Source organism: Protopterus annectens, chromosome 1.part1, assembly GCF_019279795.1.
Source record: "Protopterus annectens isolate FY-2018-M chromosome 1.part1, PAN1.0, whole genome shotgun sequence".
In the NCBI taxonomy this organism is placed as follows: domain Eukaryota; kingdom Metazoa; phylum Chordata; order Ceratodontiformes; family Protopteridae; genus Protopterus; species Protopterus annectens.
This window is the reverse complement of record NC_056726.1, coordinates 294178730-294196606: the sequence shown is the minus strand read 5'-3', so window position 1 is coordinate 294196606 and position 17877 is coordinate 294178730. Positions and strand designations below refer to the sequence as shown.

The window sequence follows — 17877 nt, the reverse complement described above, 5'->3', positions numbered from 1 at the left end:
GAGGCCTGTTGCACAGGGCCCATCTCCAGGCCCCATGCCTAAAAAGCAGATGCTAAAAATGGCTGAGGATTTAATTACTCTTATCAGGGGTTCCCAACCCCCTCCAGAGAAGAGACCCAGAGTGGAGGAAGATTCTCCCTCCTCTGATCAGGGCTCCATTTTTTCAGAGCATTCTGATGTAGAGGAACACTCTTACTCCCCTTTTGAAGATTCTGATGCAGAGCAGTCCATTCCTTCTGTATCTCCTCCAGAGGATTTTTCTTTTGGGGAAACCTTGCACACCTTGAGGGAACACTTTCATTGGGAAAGCCAAGACTTTTCTGATTCCAAGAAAAGACTTAGAGAATTTCTTTTGTTACCTCAACACAGACCTCTGGTGATACCTCCTGTTTTGGACATACTTGATGATGTTTATTCGGAGGCTTGCCTTAATCCGGATTCCCTGCCTCCTGCCCCAGTCAAGCCTGATAGGTACTACAGAGTTCCTAACTCTCACCAATTTCTTTACAAAAGCCATAATGCTGACCCTGAAACCATTTCTCAAGGCCCCAAGGGAATGAAGGCCTCTACTGCTAAGAATCCACTACCTTCCGAAAGAGAGTCAAGATCCTTAGAAAGGTGGGGAAAAGGTATATACCTCGCCACCTAGCCATGAGGGCCTTAAATTGTCAGTTCCATATGCTTAAATATCAGCAGTTTCTGTTATCACAATTAAGAAATAAAATGTCTCAACCTGAACAACCAGATTTGAAGGAGATGCAGGATATGATGCATAGTGCAGAACAAGTGGGTAAACACACCTTACAATGTGGCTATGATGCCTTAGAGGCCTCAAGTAGAGCTGCTGTTACAGGATCAGTCATTCGTAGACATGCCTGGCTTAGGGAACAAATCTTGCCTGATCATGTGAAAGCTAAACTTCTAGATGCTCCTTTACAAAAGGATGTGCTATTTGGTACTAATGCTGAGGAGATACTACGGAAAATGGAAGAAAAAGCCAAATCTATGCAAACTGTCAAAGCTTTTCTACAGGTTCAACCACCACGTTTTAGCAGAAATTGGCCTTCAAAAAACTGGTCCTTTCCAGCCACGGACAAGCCCCAAAGAGGTAGATACAGGCATTCAAGGGGCAGAGGACAATCACAAGGATCATATAGAGGCAGGCAATGGCAAACTCCAGCACCAAGAGGTGGCAAGACAGTGCACAACAATACAGGAAACAAACCCAATGACTTCCTCCTTTCCATGCCAAGCAAGTCTCAGCTGGCAGCACCCTTGGGAGGAAAGCTGGCATTATTTACAAGAAATTGGCATATTGTCAACAGACAAATGGATCCTGGACGTTATAAACAGAGGCTACAGATTTCATTTTCACACTCTTCCAAAATGAGAGGCATGCCAAACCTGCCACACAATCAAAAGGCAGAGGCACAACTACAAATTTCAAAGCTCATAGACATGAAAGCTATTCAAGAGGTACCTACTCACGAACAAGGTCAAGGTTTTTATTCCAGGCTATTTCTGGTACCAAGGAAAGGAACCGACTGGAGACCCATTTTGGACTTATCCATCCTAAACACATTCTTACTCGTACCAAAATTCAAGATGCTCACATTACAGCAGCTTCTTCCCATGCTGGGCAAGGAGTTTTGGCTGGTAACATTGGACCTCAAGGAGGCATACCTGCATGTCCCAATCAGACAAAGCTGCAGAAGATACCTCAGATTTCTTGCAGGTTCAATCCACTATCAATACTCTGCATTGCCCTTTGGCTTATCTACTGCGCCCAGAGTATTCACGAAATGCCTGGCATCAGTAATTGCCTACTGCAGACATCAAGGGATACAAATTTACCCTTATTTGGACGACTGCCTGATCCAAGCGGACAGCAAGCACATACTTCTGGAACATCTGGCTTATGTAACACGGTTACTGAATTCTCTGGGATACACAGTCAACAAAGAGAAATCCAGGCTAACACCATCTCAGAAAATAACTTTCCTGGGTGCCAACTTGGACACAAACACCCAGATGGCCTATCTTACGCCAGAAAAACAGGGGCAACTAACTCAGTACTTCAAAATACTAGCAAATTGTACCAGGCTTACTGCAAGGAAAATCCTGCAGGCTCTGGGCTTCATGGCATCTTGCATTCTTTTAATCCCATGTGCAAAGTTGCATATGAGGAAACTTCAATGGTACCTAAACCTATGGTCTCAACACAGCCACAGTTTGGAAACAATACTACCAATAATTCCATGTTTGCAAAAGGAATTTCTGTGGTGGGCCCAAGCATGTCAAACACAGGTCTCCCATTCTGCAAGCCTCAAGCAAATCAAGTCATCACAACAGACGCCTCAGATTACGCCTGGGGGGCGCACATGACAGACTGGTGCATTCAGGGCAAATGGTCCCAAAAGGAAAAGCACCTTCACATCAATCAAAAAGAAATGCTAGCAGTGATAAATGCAATTACAGCTTTCAAGGACCTCCTGCATCCAGGACAATTATTGATAAGAACAGACAGCACCACAGTAATGTGGTACATAAACAAGGAGGAACACATTCATACCCCCTGTGCAGACTAGCCATGACACTTTGGAACTTTGCTCTGGAATGGCAAATCGAACTTCAAGCACAGTACTTGCCAGGTTTGGAAAACACGCTGGCAGACAATCTAAGCAGAAATATGACAGATCCACACGAATGGAAGTTGCATCCTCAAGTGTTTACAAAGATAATCCAAGCGTGGGGAAGGCCAGACATAGATCTCTTCGCCTCCCACAGGAATCATCAATTGGAAAAGTTCTGTTCAAGGACCTTTCATCCAAAGGCCTGGAGAGTGGACGCCCTTTCATTCAGTTGGGCAGCATGGGCAGTTTACGCTTTCCCACCTCTGCCTCTTCTGCCCAAGGTGCTCTTGAAAGCAAGAGCAGACAGACCGAAGATGATACTGATTGCTCCAGACTGGCCAAGACAACACTGGTACCCACTCCTGAGGAGCCTAACGCATACTCCTCCCTGGCCCCTACCTCTAATGCCTCTTCTACTGACTCAGCACAGCTACAAAACTCTTCACAGTCCGTTGAAAACACTCAATCTCGCTGCATGGAAAATTCCTTAACAACACAACAGACCCTACTCCCCAAAGAGGTGCAGGATGTCATTTTGGAGGCCAGAAGGCCATCTACTAGAAAGGCTTACTCTAAAATGGAAACGGTTTTGCTCTTGGAATGAGAAAAAGGCCAGGATCCTAGAAAACTGAATTTGCCTCGGGTATTACAGTATCTAGCTGAGCTGCTGAACAGTGGACTTTCATTTTCCTCCATAAAAATCCATGCCTCAGCCATTTCTGCAGAATTCAACACTGATCCACCCTTATTCTCTCACCCACTCTTAAGACAGTTCCTCAGAGGGGCTAAGAATATAAGACCACCAAGGAAACAACCAATGCCAGCCTGGGATCTTAATTACATTCTAGAAAAATTAACATTGCCTCCCTTTGAACCAGCTGCCTCAACAGATTTGCAATATTTGTCCTGGAAAACAGCTTTCCTTCTGGCCATTACCTCAGCTCATAGGGTTTCGGAACTACAAGCCCTCATGGCTGTGCAGCCCTTTCTCATCTTCCATCAGGACAGGGTTTCCCTTCGAACCAACCCGTCATTTATGCCTAAAGTGGTATCCAGGGTAGCTTTAAATCAAGCCATACACTTACCTACCTTTTACCCCAATCCTCAAAACAAAGGGGAAAGGCTGTTACACTCCTTAGACATCCATAGACAGCTACGTTATTATTTGGACAGAACAAAGCCTTTCAGGAAATCGGAACAACTCTGTGTCCTACGCTGTAGGAGCTCAAGGGAAGCCAGTTACCAAACAGACAATTTCAAAATGGATAGGCCACTGCATACGGTTTTGTTACTCCTATCATGGAAAATCTGTCCCTACAGGCATCAGATCCCACTCCACCAGGGCCACAGCTACCTCTACAGCCTTCTTCAGAGGAGTTCCTACCAAAGATATTTTGGAGGCAGCCACTTGGAGTTCTGTGCATACCTTCACAAAACACTACCACCTGCCTTTATATTCCAAAACTAGAGCAGGCTTTGCCACTGCTGTGTTGCAGGGCATTCTGGCTCATCCCAGTTCCACCTAGTGCCTACCACCCTGTGCGTAGCTTTGGGATTCTACCCATCTGTGATTACTGCAGCTGTATGCACGATGAACATAGTACAGTTTTGTACCTACCATAAATGTAGATGTTAGAGTGCTAATACAGCTGCAGTACAGGTTACCCTCCCTCCTTCCCCTCTTGGTAAAGGCCTAGGGCCTAACCCCTCTTCATACAACCTGATTGGGTTATCCTTCTATGGTATATTTGCTTGCAACTACTGGTTTTTGATTATATTGCATTGCATATATATATAAATATAATTTATGTATTGCCTTCCTTCTGGGAGTACCTGACATCTGGGGCAAGAAAGACTGAAGAAAATGGCGTCGGCTGTGTCTTGTATACCCCTGCCTCACTGATGTCAGGAAAGAAAGCGACAACAACCGACGCTGGACCTAGACTTTGGAATTCGGCCGACCAAGGATCCGCCTGACGGCAGAAAACCCCATCTGTGATTACTGCAGCTGTATTAGCACTCGAACATCTACATTTATGGTAGGTACAAAACTGTACTTTTTGGATATTGTGGATGATGCTTTTTCGGAGGCTAACTTAACCCCTGACTCTTTTCCTCCTGCTCCTGTTAAGCCTGATAGATATTACAGGGTTCCTGATTCCCACCAGTTTTTATACAAGAACCCTTCTGCTGACCCTGAAACCATTTCTCAGGGTCCTAAGGGAGTTAAGGCCGCTTCTGCCAAAAATCCCATTCCCACTGAAAAGGATTCTAGATCTTTAGAAAGATGGGGCAAAAAAGTGTACACTTCTGCTACTTTGTCCATTAGGGCTTTAAACTGTCAGTTTCATATGCTGAAATACCAGCAATTTCTCTTGTCTGTTTTAAAACAAAAGCTTACTTCCATTTCTGCCTGTGCAGATGATAAGGAATTACACGACTTATTGCATGCCACTGAACAAGTTGGGAAGCATGGTTTACACTGTGGATTTGATGCCTTGGAGGCTTCTTGTAGGGCTGCTGCCTCAGGCACAGTCATTAGAAGGCATGCATGGCTAAAGGAACAAAATTTGCCAGAACAAGTAAAAGCGAAATTATTGGATGCTCCTGTTCAGCATAATGTTTTGTTTGGATCAAAAGCTGAAGAGGTGATTAAAAAGATGGAGGATAAGGCGAAATCCATCTTTTTAAACAGTTAAAGATTTCTTACAAGTACAGCCACCAAGATTTAGCAGGAATTGGCCTTCTAAAAATTGGTCCTTTCCCACTTCAGACAGGCCTCAGAGGGGTAGATATAGACACTCCAGAGGAAGGCCTCAAACACAAGCTTCTTATAGACCAAGACAGTGGGCTGCTTCCACCCCTAGGGGAGGAGAGGACAGGTCACAAACTCATAGGAAACAAACTCAATGACTCCCTCTGTTGGGCTGCAGGAACTTCTTGCCTGGAAGCCCCTCTCGGAGGAAAACTCTCTCTTTTTTTATCAAAATTGGACTCCTATAACCCAAGACAAGTGGGTTCTGGATGTGGTTTTAAGAGGTTACAAATTCCATTTTCATACCCTGTCAAGGCCAAGCGGATGGCCAGACCTTCCAAAACATCAATGGACAGAGGCCTTAAACCAGGTGGAAGCTCTCTTGGCTATGAAAGCCATAGAACTGGTTCCACTTTCAGAGATGGGACAAGGTTTTTACTCAAGGCTCTTTCTAGTCCCCCGGAAGCAAAACTCATGGAGACCCATTCTGGATCTGTCAGTCTTGAACACCTTTCTAGAGATTCCAAAATTCAAGATGCTTACTCTACAGCAGCTACTTCCAATGCTGTCCAAAGATGCATGGATGGTAACTTTGGATTTAAAGGAGGCATATTTACACATTCCCATCAGGCAGGAACGCAGAAAATACCTCTGGTTCAAGGCCGGATCGAGGCACTTTCAATTCTCTGCGCTGCCCTTTGGATTGTCTACTGCGCCCAGGGTCTTCACCAAATGCCTGGCTCCAGTAGTTGCTTACTGCAAACTCAAGGGAATTCAAATTTACCCTTATCTGGACGATTGTCTAATTCAGGCAGACAGCAAGGATGTCTTACTCCAGCATCTAGAGTTTGTACAGAACCTCCTCAAGTTCCTGGGATTCTCTGTAAACACAAAAGTCAATTTTGACACCCTTACAACAGATAACTTTTCTGGGTGCTCTTCTAAACACCACAACCCAGATGGCATTTCTGACATCCGAAAAACAATTACAGCTGGCTTCAACTTTCAAAACCTTGGCAACTTTAACTCCGCTATCTGCAAGGAGATTCCTGCAGGCTTTGGGTTACATGGCCTCCTGCATCCTTCTCGTACCATATGCAAGACTACACATGAGGAAAATACAGTGGTACCTAAAAAGTGTAGGGTCTCAGCATTGCCACAAGTTTAGACATACTGATCTCCATCCTGCCTTGCCTTCAAAAGGAATTTCTTTGGTCCACGGCATGTACTCTAAACAAAGTGAAACCCTTCTGTCTGCCTCCTGCCACTCGGATTCTAACCACGGACGCCTCGGATTATGCTTGGGGAGCCCATTTTCAGGGCAACTGTCTGCAGGGCCTTTGGACAAAGGATCAGAAGCACCTGCATATCAATTTAAAAGAAATGTTAGCCGTTAAGAACGCTCTATTGGCCTTCAGGAATCTTCTACAACCAGGACAACTACTAATACGGACAGACAACACCACAGTTATGTGGTACATAAACAAGCAAGGGGGATCTCATTCCTACTCCCTTTGCAGACTAGCCATGGATCTATGGAACACAGCTCTAGCTTGCAATCTGGACCTTCAAGCTCAGTTTCTACCAGGGAAGCAAAACTTCCTGGCAGACAGTCTCAGCAGAAACCTTTCGGATCCACACGAGTGGATGCTGGACACCAAAATATTCAGGATGATAACAGCAGTCTGGGGATGTCCTCACATAGACCTCTTTGCATCCCATCTCAATCAACTACAGAATTTTTGCACCAGGACTTTCCACAAAGAAGCTTGGAAAGTGGATGCCCTATCATTCAGTTGGAGGAACCTCTCGGGATATGCCTTTCCGCCTCTTCCTCTTCTTCCATGGGTATTATTAAAGATAAAACAGGACAAGCCCAAGATGATAATCTTGCTGGCCCCAAATTGGCCTCTACAGTTTTGGTACCCAACTCTAAAAAACCTATGTCTGGAGCACCCTTGGGTTTTACCTCTGTCTCCGAACCTTCTGTCCCAACATCAGGGTCAGGTTCTACACTCCCATGTCAGAACTCTCAGCCTGGCGGCCTGGTTAATCCAGGGCCTTTGATTTCTTCTTTCCTACCCAAGCAGGTTATGGATGTCATTTTAGAAGCCGGACGTCCTAGCACTAGAAAATCTTATGCAGGAAAATGGAAAAGATTTTGTTCCTGGATGCAGGCTCAGGATTCTGATCCTCTTCTTCCGAACATGCCTTTAATTTTACTTTACTTGACAGATCTCTTACATAAGGGTCTCTCTTTCTCTTCCATTAAGATACATGCCTCTGCTATTTCTGCTCATTATAATACAGACCCTCCAATCTTTTCCCACCAGCTCATGAGACAGTTTCTCAGAGGAGCTAAGAATTTGAGACCTCCTAGATCTCCTCCCATTCCTGCTTGGGATCTCGACTATGTTTTGGAAAAAGTAACATTGCCTCCTTTTGAGCCTGCTGCCTCTTCTGACATCAAGTTTTTATCTTGGAAGACAGCTATCCTGTTAGCCCTAACCTCTGCCAGGAGAGTTTCAGAGTTACAAGCTCTTATGGCTGTGGAACCTTATATTATTTTTCATCAAGACAGGGTGTCTTTGAGGACTAATCCTACCTTCATGCCTAAGGTGGTTTCCAAAGTGGCTTTAAATCAAACTATCCACTTGCCAACTTTTTTCCCCACCCCTCAAAATAAAGGGGAAAGGATCTTACATTCCTTGGATGTACACAGACAACTACGTTTTTACCCGGACAGAACCAAGGACATCAGAAAATCAGAACAATTGTTTGTTTCTTATGCTTCAAGTTCCCAAGGTAAAGCCATTTCAAAACAGACCATTTCTAAATGGATTGCTCATGGAATCAGATTTTGTTATTCACACTATGGAAAGCAAATCCCAGGGAGTATACGGACTCATTCCACCAGAGCTGCTGCCACTTCTGCGGCCTTCCTCAGGGGAGTTCCTACCAAAGACATTTTGGAAGCTGCAACTTGGAGTTCATTGCATACTTTTTCTAAGCACTACAATCTACCTCTCTAGTCTTAAGTCTAGGGCAGGCTTTGCCTCTGCATTCTTGCAGGGCCTTTTAGCCCCCCCTTCTTCTTTATGACCACCTCCCTTTCTTTCAGCTTTGGGATTCTATCCTACAGTCATGACTGCAACAGTGAAACACAATGAACATAGTACAGTTGTGTACACCTACCATAAATGTAGATGTTAGTGTCTTCACTGTTGCAGTCTGGGTTTCCCTCCCTCCTGTCCCCTCTTATTTTTACTTTTGTGTGGTTCCTTTTTTCACCATTCTTCTGAGGTGTATTTGCAAAGGATATGGGACCTTTCTCATTTTGGGACTCCTGACATCTGGGGCAAGAAAAACTGGAGAAGATGGCGTCGGCTGTCAGCTTTGTACTCCTGGCGCTCTGACATCAGGTAGCATGGTTGAACAGCCGACGTCGGACCCAGACTTTGGGATTCTGGCCGACCGAGGACTGCCTGCCGGCAGGGGAGAACCCTGCAGTCATGACTGCAACAGTGAAGACACTCTAACATCTACATTTATGGTAGGTGTACACAACTGTACTTTCTGCAGGGCCTCATAGCCACTCCTAATGCTGTTTAGCTCCAGCCCCCCAACCTCAGCTTTGAGGCTCAACCCAAATGTAATGACTTCAACCGTGAAACACTAAGAACATAGTACAGTTGTGTACACTTACCATAAATGTAGATGTTCGAGTGTATTCCCTGTTGCAGTCCAGGTTACCCACCCGCCATCCCCCTTATTTTTGCTGGAACTTATCTTTACTTCTCTAATCTATACAACCTAGATGGTGTATTTGCTTATATAGGAAGGTAAAAAAATTATTTTGGTGCATGTATGTTTTATTTACCTAATTTTAGCCTACCCTTTTGGAGGCACCTGACATCTGGGGCAAGAAACTAAATAAAATGGCGTTGGCTGCATCTTTTATACCCCTGACGTCAGGGAAGAGGCGACGGCAACCGACGCAGGACCCAAGACTTTGGAATTCAGGCCGACTGAGGGCAACCTGCCAGCAGGATAACCTAAATGTAACGACTGCAACAGTGAATACACTCTAACATCTACATTTATGGTAAGTGTACACAACTGTACTTTTCAGTGCATTGCTCTGTCTGCACCAGAGAGAAGTTGTTGGAAAGATAAGTACCCCGTTGGGGAACTCACTTTTTTTTTCTCTTGCTTTAAACTAGTCTCTGATAAAGTAAATGGTCTCTGCTGTGGTAAGCAAATTTCACACAGACTTAACCTCTTTGTCACCTGCTTAGGCTCAAATTGTGGTGGCTCTAGTTGCTGCTTTTGTGCCCACATTATCTCTAGCATGATCAGATGTAGTGCTGAGATTTTAGCTAGATTCCTTAGTTTTGAAGCTTCTCATCAGCATCTAATGGTGTCTGCTGGTTGTTTGGAGGTTGAGCAGCCTAGGCATAAAAGGGAAAAAGACAAGTGATCCAAGCTTTTACGCCCTTGTATGACAACCATTCTTGGTCTGTTTCTCCTATGCCTGTGATTGTTTGCAGCACCCTTCTGTGTCTGAGGTGGTGGCGCATGTTTTTGTCGTGCCCAGTTCAAATCTGACATGCTGTCTGGTCCCTCTATATCTGCACAGGCCCTTAGTTTTCAGCTCATCGGTCGGGGTCCAGGCCTGCTCTGCAGGCCTCTGCTTCCGAAGAGCACACTCTTCCCGGTGAGATTCCTTTGCAGCTTCAGCCTACACCAGTTCATCTTTTTTTCATGGAGACCAGCATCAGGATGTCAGGTGTCCCTAAACCCAAGGCCAAAGCAACTCCTAACGGAAATACTGTTGCAGGGTCTTCGCCTAGGCCTACTGGCTGCCTTTCTCAGGGATGCCAACAGGACTTGGGTAGAATAGCTAAAGACCTGATTTCCATAGTCTAGACAGGCACCCAGAGGATGCCTCCCTAGGTGAAAGGAAAAGGTATCCTCTGTCTGAAGCTTTCCCAGATCCTTTTGAATCTGAGGTTTCAGATCTAGAGGCTTCTGGTTTTGAAGAAGGACCCTCCCTCACTTTTGAGAATTCTGATTCGGAGGAGAGCCTGGCCTCTGTGCCCCCCTCCCCCCAGAGGACATCACCTTTGGAAAGACTCTACTTGCTGTGAGGGAACGATTCCAGTGGGAAGCACAGGAATGCCTTCGGTCAAGTAGAATTAGGGAGCTCTTGGATCTGCCAGAGCAGAAACATCTCTCCTTGAATCCTGATTCTCTTTCCCCCTTGTCCCTCATAAACCAGACATAGTTTATAGAGTACAGAAGACTCCTAAATACCTTTTCAAAAATTCATCTGCTGATTCAGAGGTGGTTACCCCAGGACCCAAAAGGGCTACAGCCAGTTCTCTAGAAACCCTTTACCTGCAAATAAACGGAGCAGGGCCATTGATAGGTTTGGGAAAAAGATATGTACATCAGCCAACCTTATGAGGGATCTAAACTGCCAATTTCACACAAGTAAATATCAGAAAACCAATTTGGACTAACTTGAAAGGTCTCTTCACTGGAGGCTAAAACCTTTCTAAAGAGCTTTGGGATCTGTGCCACTCCAATTCTTGAATAGCAAGGCATTTTGCACTGTGGCTATGATGCTGTGGAGGTTTCTAGCTGGGCAGCTGCCACTGGCTTAATTATTAGAAGGCATGCATGGCTTGGGGAACAATCTCCTCCTGACCATGTTATATTGAACCTTCTTGATCCTCTCCTTGACAAGGAATTCCTCTCTGCACCTAAAGCTGAGGCTGTTCTTAAAGATGGAGGACAAAGCTAAGTCTAGGCAAACTGTGAAAGACTTCCAAGTTCCTCCTCTTAAGTTGAGTAGGAACTTCCCCACTAAACACTGGTTCTTTCCCTCCCAACCTAGAGGCAGACAGAGGGAAGGAAACCCAGTGGGAAAGGGCTTATAGGCAGCAGCAACAGCTGCAGAGACCCAGGCAGTGGACCTCAAACTTCTAGGCAAGGGAGTTATAGGCCCTAGGCTTCTGCCACAGAGCAACAATGACTCACCCACTCCGCCCTCCCCACTACCACCACAAGACTAGGAAGAAAGCTGTCCCTGTTCTAAGAAAACTGTACTTGCATCGCTTCAGACAAGTGGGTTGTTGACTTTATTTCTAATGGTTACAAGCTCGCCTTCAGAGAGCCTTTAAAATGCTCAAGCTATATTCCTCAGAATCAAAACAAAGGCCCTTTCTCAAGTCCACATTGTGTTCTCGGGGAGCAGTGGAACCAATTCCAGAACATCAAAAAAGTAGAGTTTTACTCCAGGCTGTTCCTGCTTCTGAGAAAACTGCTATTGGCGTCCTATCTTAGACCTGTACAACCTCTGTCAGTTTCTCCTGCTTCCAAATTTCAAAATGTTGACTCATCAAAAACTCCTGCTCATGACAGCCCCACAGGCCTTTATGGTTTCTCTGGATGTTCTTCTTGTTTCACTGTTGCAGTCATCACACTTGGGTTATCTGCCTGCAGGTAGCCATCAGTCTGCCCGAATACCAGAGACTTAGTATTTCTCCGTCGGTTGCTGTCGCTCCAGGACTGACGTCAGGTCGTCAGGGGTGTAAAATCAGGCAGCCAACGCCATATCAGTCTTTCTTGCTGAGGAGCCCGAAGCGGACGCAGTTCGCACAAGTGCCAGTCGACCGCTACCTGAGTTTTCGTTTCCGAATTTAATTATCCTGAAGTCTTCTAAAGCTAAGTACCCTGTTGGGGACCCTTTTTTCTTGCTCTAACCAATGTCAGAAAACGTTGACAATTGTCTTGCCTGTGGAAAGCAAATACCACACCGAGATTTCCATTCGTACTTCATCACCTGTTTAGGGCCAGACCATTACGTACCTCACTGTCGGTTTTGTGCTTTGTTCAATGCCCAAACTATTTGTCATCGGGACATTTTTGTTGTTAAATACTTTCGTTCTCTATCTCCGTATTCCGAAATGGCTTCAGTAAGCCATCAGACTACCAATCTTCCGAAAAAACGTAAGGATAAAGATAGAGACAGACCGCACAGGTCCAAAGCTGCCAACAACGCTTCTGTTAAGCTAGTCGCCAGCCTGCCAGTACTCGGTGAGGTGCTTTTGCAGCCCCTGATGCCTGCTTCAATGGATTCGCAGGCCTCTACCGAGACCCATTCGGAATCCAGTATGCCGCGAGGTTCTTCTTCGACTACGGAGCCTGCTGATGTCTCTACCTTGAATGGGTTCATAACCGCTTTGCAAGCACTGGCTTCTGAGGAAGTTCTTCACACTACCGATGCTTGACACAAATAGACATTTTTTTCACGTCTTCAGTTCTGTCTAAAGCTACTGAATTGCTAAGGCCAAGAGTATGCGCTACGCCAAAAAAAACGACTATCAAAGCGCATGCACCTGCTCTCTTGCCACAACATTAAATTCTTAAAATGGCAGAAGACCTTATGCTGATTAGGGGAAGTCAGCCTTCCCCTGCTAAGAGAAAGAGACCTGTCCCCACCAGCTTCAACAGACTGAGTCTGATGACTCTGAGGTATCTGATTATGAAGACTTACCCTTATCTGCTTATGATGATTCAGATGCAGAGGAATCCATTCCCTCCACTTTTCCTCCAGAGGATTTTTTTTTCCACTGGGAATGCCAAGACCATCCTTAGTCCAAAAAGAGACTCTGAGACTTTCTAGATTTGCCACAACATAGGCCTTTAGCAATACCCCCAGTCCTGGATGAGTCCTGGAGGTTACTGTTAGCTGCCTGTTGGGTGCCAGGATCCGCCACATAACACAAGCACTTAGGTCACTCCAGAACAAGTTTAAATATGACTGTCATTGTCCATGTTGGTGTGAATGACCTGAGCCGTACCTCCCTGGACTACATGAAAAGAGACATGGAAGAGCTCCCTAATCACGTAGCCCAAGCCGGTATGAGTAGCATCCTGCCCTCACCAAGAATGATATCACAGTACAAAGAAAAAAATGATCAGTTTCAACAATTGGCTAAGCTTCTGGTGTCATTCAAAGGGGATCCAGCGTCTATCTGCCTGGGATGACATGCTCGACAAGCCACGTTGCTTCGTTAGAGACGGCTTGCACCGGTCACCCTTAGGCTTTTGAATACTGGCCAAGGCTCTTGCCACCCCCATAGTGCCTTTTTTTGGCAAGGCTCAAAAGACAAACCCACCGCCGTAAATGGCACAAGTAACAAAAAACTGAGGGTAATGCTACTCGGTGCCAGAAGTGTAAACCTCAAAATGCATGCACTTACACTCCTCAGTATGGAGAAAATCGATATATGTGCAGTAACAGAAACCTGGTTTAAGGCTCCAGAGAGCACCCCAGCACTACCAGGCTACAACTCGTACCATACATTTCGGCCACAGAACCCGGACCAAAATACAAAAGGAGGGGGCGTATCCATATTCATCAAGGATACCCACACCTCCAGGTTAGTGGCACAGCACAATGTTTCAGAGATCATCCACGTGCAACTAACAGTGGGCAAAACTGCAATTCAAATTGTATCGTGCTACATATTACCCACCATATCCCAGGACTCCCATTCCGCTTTTCTGGAAACACTTGGAAACATAAAGGTGCTACCAAACCCCCTAATATTGGGTGATTTCAATTACCCAGACATTAACTGGGAGAACTACTCCAGTACTAACTCCCTTGCCCAGCATTTCCTAGAATTTATAAACTGAAATGCCCTGGATCAACTAGTCAACACCCCCACCAGAGGCAGCGACATATTGGACCTAGTCATCACCAACATGGGCGACCGGTGTTCCACACCGGCTGTCAACCCCTCGCTGGTTAGATCTGACCATAAACTAATCACTCGGGATATCCACATCCCGCCCCCACCCTCCGTCAAGGAAGCCACAGTGAAAAACTTTTCAAAAGCAAACTTCACGTTACTTAAGACCGAGGTGGAAAGTTTCAAAGACCCCATGCCAAGGGTAACTCTGTCCAAGCTGCACAATTCTTTACTAATGCACTCTACGGGCACCTACAGGAATGCATGGATCTATGCTATCCCAAGCAAAACCAAGACTCACTCCTCCAAGAAAAGGAAACAAGTCTGGTGGACCCCTGCCATAAACAAGTTATACAATAGAAGAAGGAAACTAGTACAAAAAAAAAGAGTAAAATCCCAAGAAGGGAAGACATCCTTGATCAGTATTAGCAAGAAACTACGATCCCTCATAAAATCATCCAAGGCTAGCTTTGAAAGAAAAATTGCCAAGAACTCCAAAGCTAACCACAAGGCATTCTTTAGCTGTGTCAAGAACCTAAGTGGCAATTCTCAGATCTGCTCGGAGTTGGTACAGAATGGCACAAAATACACTGAACCAACTGATATCGCCAGAATCCTGGCAGACAGGTTCAGTGCATACTTCACCCCCCCCCCCTTATCCCCAAAAGGGTCCTTAACCATACCAGAAGAATGTAGAGCCCCTGAAATCAGACACTCTGGTTAAAACAGCCCTCTCCAAAGCCAAAAACACAGCATCATTGGAACCGGACGGTGTCCCAGACTGCGTCCTACACAAGCTCAAAGATGAACTAACCCCTCACCTAAACACACTGTTCAAACTCAGCCTTTCCACAGGCTACGTACCCATAGAATGCTGCACAGCAACAGTTATTTCACCTATCGCCCTATAAGCCTGACTAGCTTGGTCTGCAAGGCTATGGAGCGCATCATCATGGAACTCGGACATTGGGAACCTGCAAACACTGGACCCTACCCAGTTCAGCTTTAAGGCCAGATCATGCCTCCTAAACCTGGTGGACTTCTTTGAGACAGTTACCAAGGCTATAGATGAGGGAAAAGTGGTCCACACAGCCTGCCTAGACCTCACAAAGGCCTTCATCACCATTCCCCATTCTGGTATTCTAGACAAGCTCACCAGCCTGAACATATACCTCTACGTCATGAGATGGGTTGCCAACTGGCTCACGGACAGAACCCACATGTTAAGAGTTGTGGGAGCTAGGTCAGACTCTAAACCGGTTACAAGTGGCGATGTTCTTCGTGTTTCACCGTTGCAGTCATTACATTTGGGTAATCTGCTGGCAGGTTGCCCTCAGTCGGCCTGATTAACAAAGTCTTGGGTCCTGCGACTGTTGCTGTCCCTTCTTCCATGACATCAGGTCGTCAGGGGTATAAAACATGCAGCCAATGCCATTACATCAGTCTTTCTTGCCGTGCGGTGCCCGAAGCAGAAGCAGTTCGCAAGTGCCGATCGGCAGCCTCCTGAAATTTTCGTTTTCAAGTTTCAGAACCGAAGTCTTCAACTAAAAGCTAAGTACCCCATTGGGGAAACTTTTTTTCTTGTTCCTTACCGATGTCAGTAAAAGTTAATAATTGCATTACTTGTGGGAAGCAAATACCTTATAAGGATTTTCATTTGTACTGTATTCCTTGCCCTACGCCCTGACCACAACGTGCCTTACTGTCGGTTTTGTGCTAAATTTAATCAACGCACAATTAAACGTCTGTATTTTTGCTTCTAAATATTTTGGCTCACGATTTAATTATCCAGAAATGACGTCGGTTAGCAATCGGACTACTGGAATACCTAAAAAACGCAAAGAAAGACAGATCGTCGAGGTCCAAAACCGACAACACTTCTCTTAAGCCAGTCACCGGTAATCAGTGAGACACCTTCGCAGCCCCTGATACCCGCTACTTCTAATTCACAGGCCTCTACTGAGACCCATTTGGAGTCCAGTATGCCGCGAGATACTTCAGTTATGGAACCCGCGGATGTCTGTACCTTAGATGGGTCCGGAGCCGCTGTGCAGGCACCGGCTTCTGAGGGTGTTTTCAGGCCTACAGATTTGTATATTATACTGACGCCATCTTCAAAACTAAGGCTAAAATCTAAATATATGTCTAAAAAAACTGATGCCTGGGCCACATGTGCAGGCTCCTATGCCTAAAAAACAAATGATCAAAATGGCTGAAGATTTAATTACTCTGATCAGGGGTAGCCAACCCCCTCCTAAGAGGCCTAGGCAAGACATTGATTATGAATCTTCTGAACAGGATTCTATTTCTTCTGACTTTTCTAATGAACTGGATTTGTCTATTCCTACTTATGAGGACTCTGATGCAGAGGATTCCATTCCTTCTGTCTCTCCCCCTGAGGATTTTTCTTTTGGGGAAACTTTACATGCCTTAAGGGAACATTTCCACTGGGAAAGTCAGGATTTCTCTGAATCTAAAAAGAGACTTGGAGATTTTCTTCTACTTCCACAGCATAGGCCTTTGGCTATACCTCCTGTTCTGGACATTGTTGATGATGTTTTCTCAGAATCTAGTATGATTCCTGATTCTCTGCCTCCGGCTCCTTGTAAGCCAGACAGATACTACAGGGTTCCTGACTCCCACAAATTCCTTTTCAAAAACCCTATTGCTGATCCTGAAACCATTTCTCAGGGTCCCAAGGGCATTAAGGCCTCTTCTGCCAAAAATCCTACCCCTTCTGATAGAGATTCCAGGGCACTGGATAGATTGGGTAAGAAGGTTTACACGTCTGCAACCTTAGCAATCAGGGCTTTAAACTGTCAATTTCATATGCTTAAATATCAACAGCATATCATGGGACTACTTGAACAGAAAATGATGTTAATCTCGGACTGTCTGGAAAATAAAGAATTACAGGATTTATTGCATTCAGCTGAACAAGTTGGAAAACATACTTTGCAATGTGGTTTTGATTGCTTGGAGTCCTCTTGCAGGGCTGCTGTAACTGGATCTGTGCTAAGAAGGCATGCTTGGCTCAAAGAGCAAACTGCCTGACCATGTTAAAGCAAAATTGTTGGATGCTGCTTCACAACAGGACAGTCTCTTTGGTAATAAGGCTGAAGAAGTGTTAAAGATGGAAGATAAAGCTAAATCAATGCAAACTGTGAAAGATTTCTTAGAAGTGCAACCTCTCCAGTCCCCTCGAGAGCCGCTCAGGTCAAATCAAGACATTCCAAAGGCTCTAGGTTTCAGTCACAAGGAACTTTTAGAACAAAACAATGGGGTGCCTCCACCTCCAAAACTGAAAGCAACAAGGCACCTCCCTATGGTAAACAGTCTCAATGACCCTTCTACAATCACCAAGCACTTGCCTCTTAGCCGCCCCTTTGTGGGGAAAACTAGCACTTCATGCACGAAACTGGCAACTTATTACCCAGGACAAATGGGTTTTAAATATAGTATCCCAGGGATACAGATTTCACTTCCACACGTTGCCAATCCCAATCCCAAACGGATGGCCAGATCTGCCCCCAAATCAGTGGGCAAAGGCCCAGAAACAAGTTCTGTCCCTCATGAACAAGAGGGCTGTTCAACCAGTACAAGAAGAGGAAAAGGGACAAGGTTTCTACTCCAGACTTTTCCTGATACCCAGAAAAGACAAATCATGGCATCCAATTCTAGACTTATCCACTCTAAACCCATTTCTGGACATTCCAAAATT

General features: G+C 45.3%; 1 protein-coding gene across 1 annotated transcript in view; it reads left to right on the top strand.

Annotated features, from left to right (window-relative positions):
• Positions 1-17877, top strand: part of LOC122804616 (putative RNA-binding protein Luc7-like 2) — a 1326948-nt gene that overhangs the window by 187228 nt on the left and 1121843 nt on the right. The gene's annotated exons all lie outside the window — the stretch shown is intronic.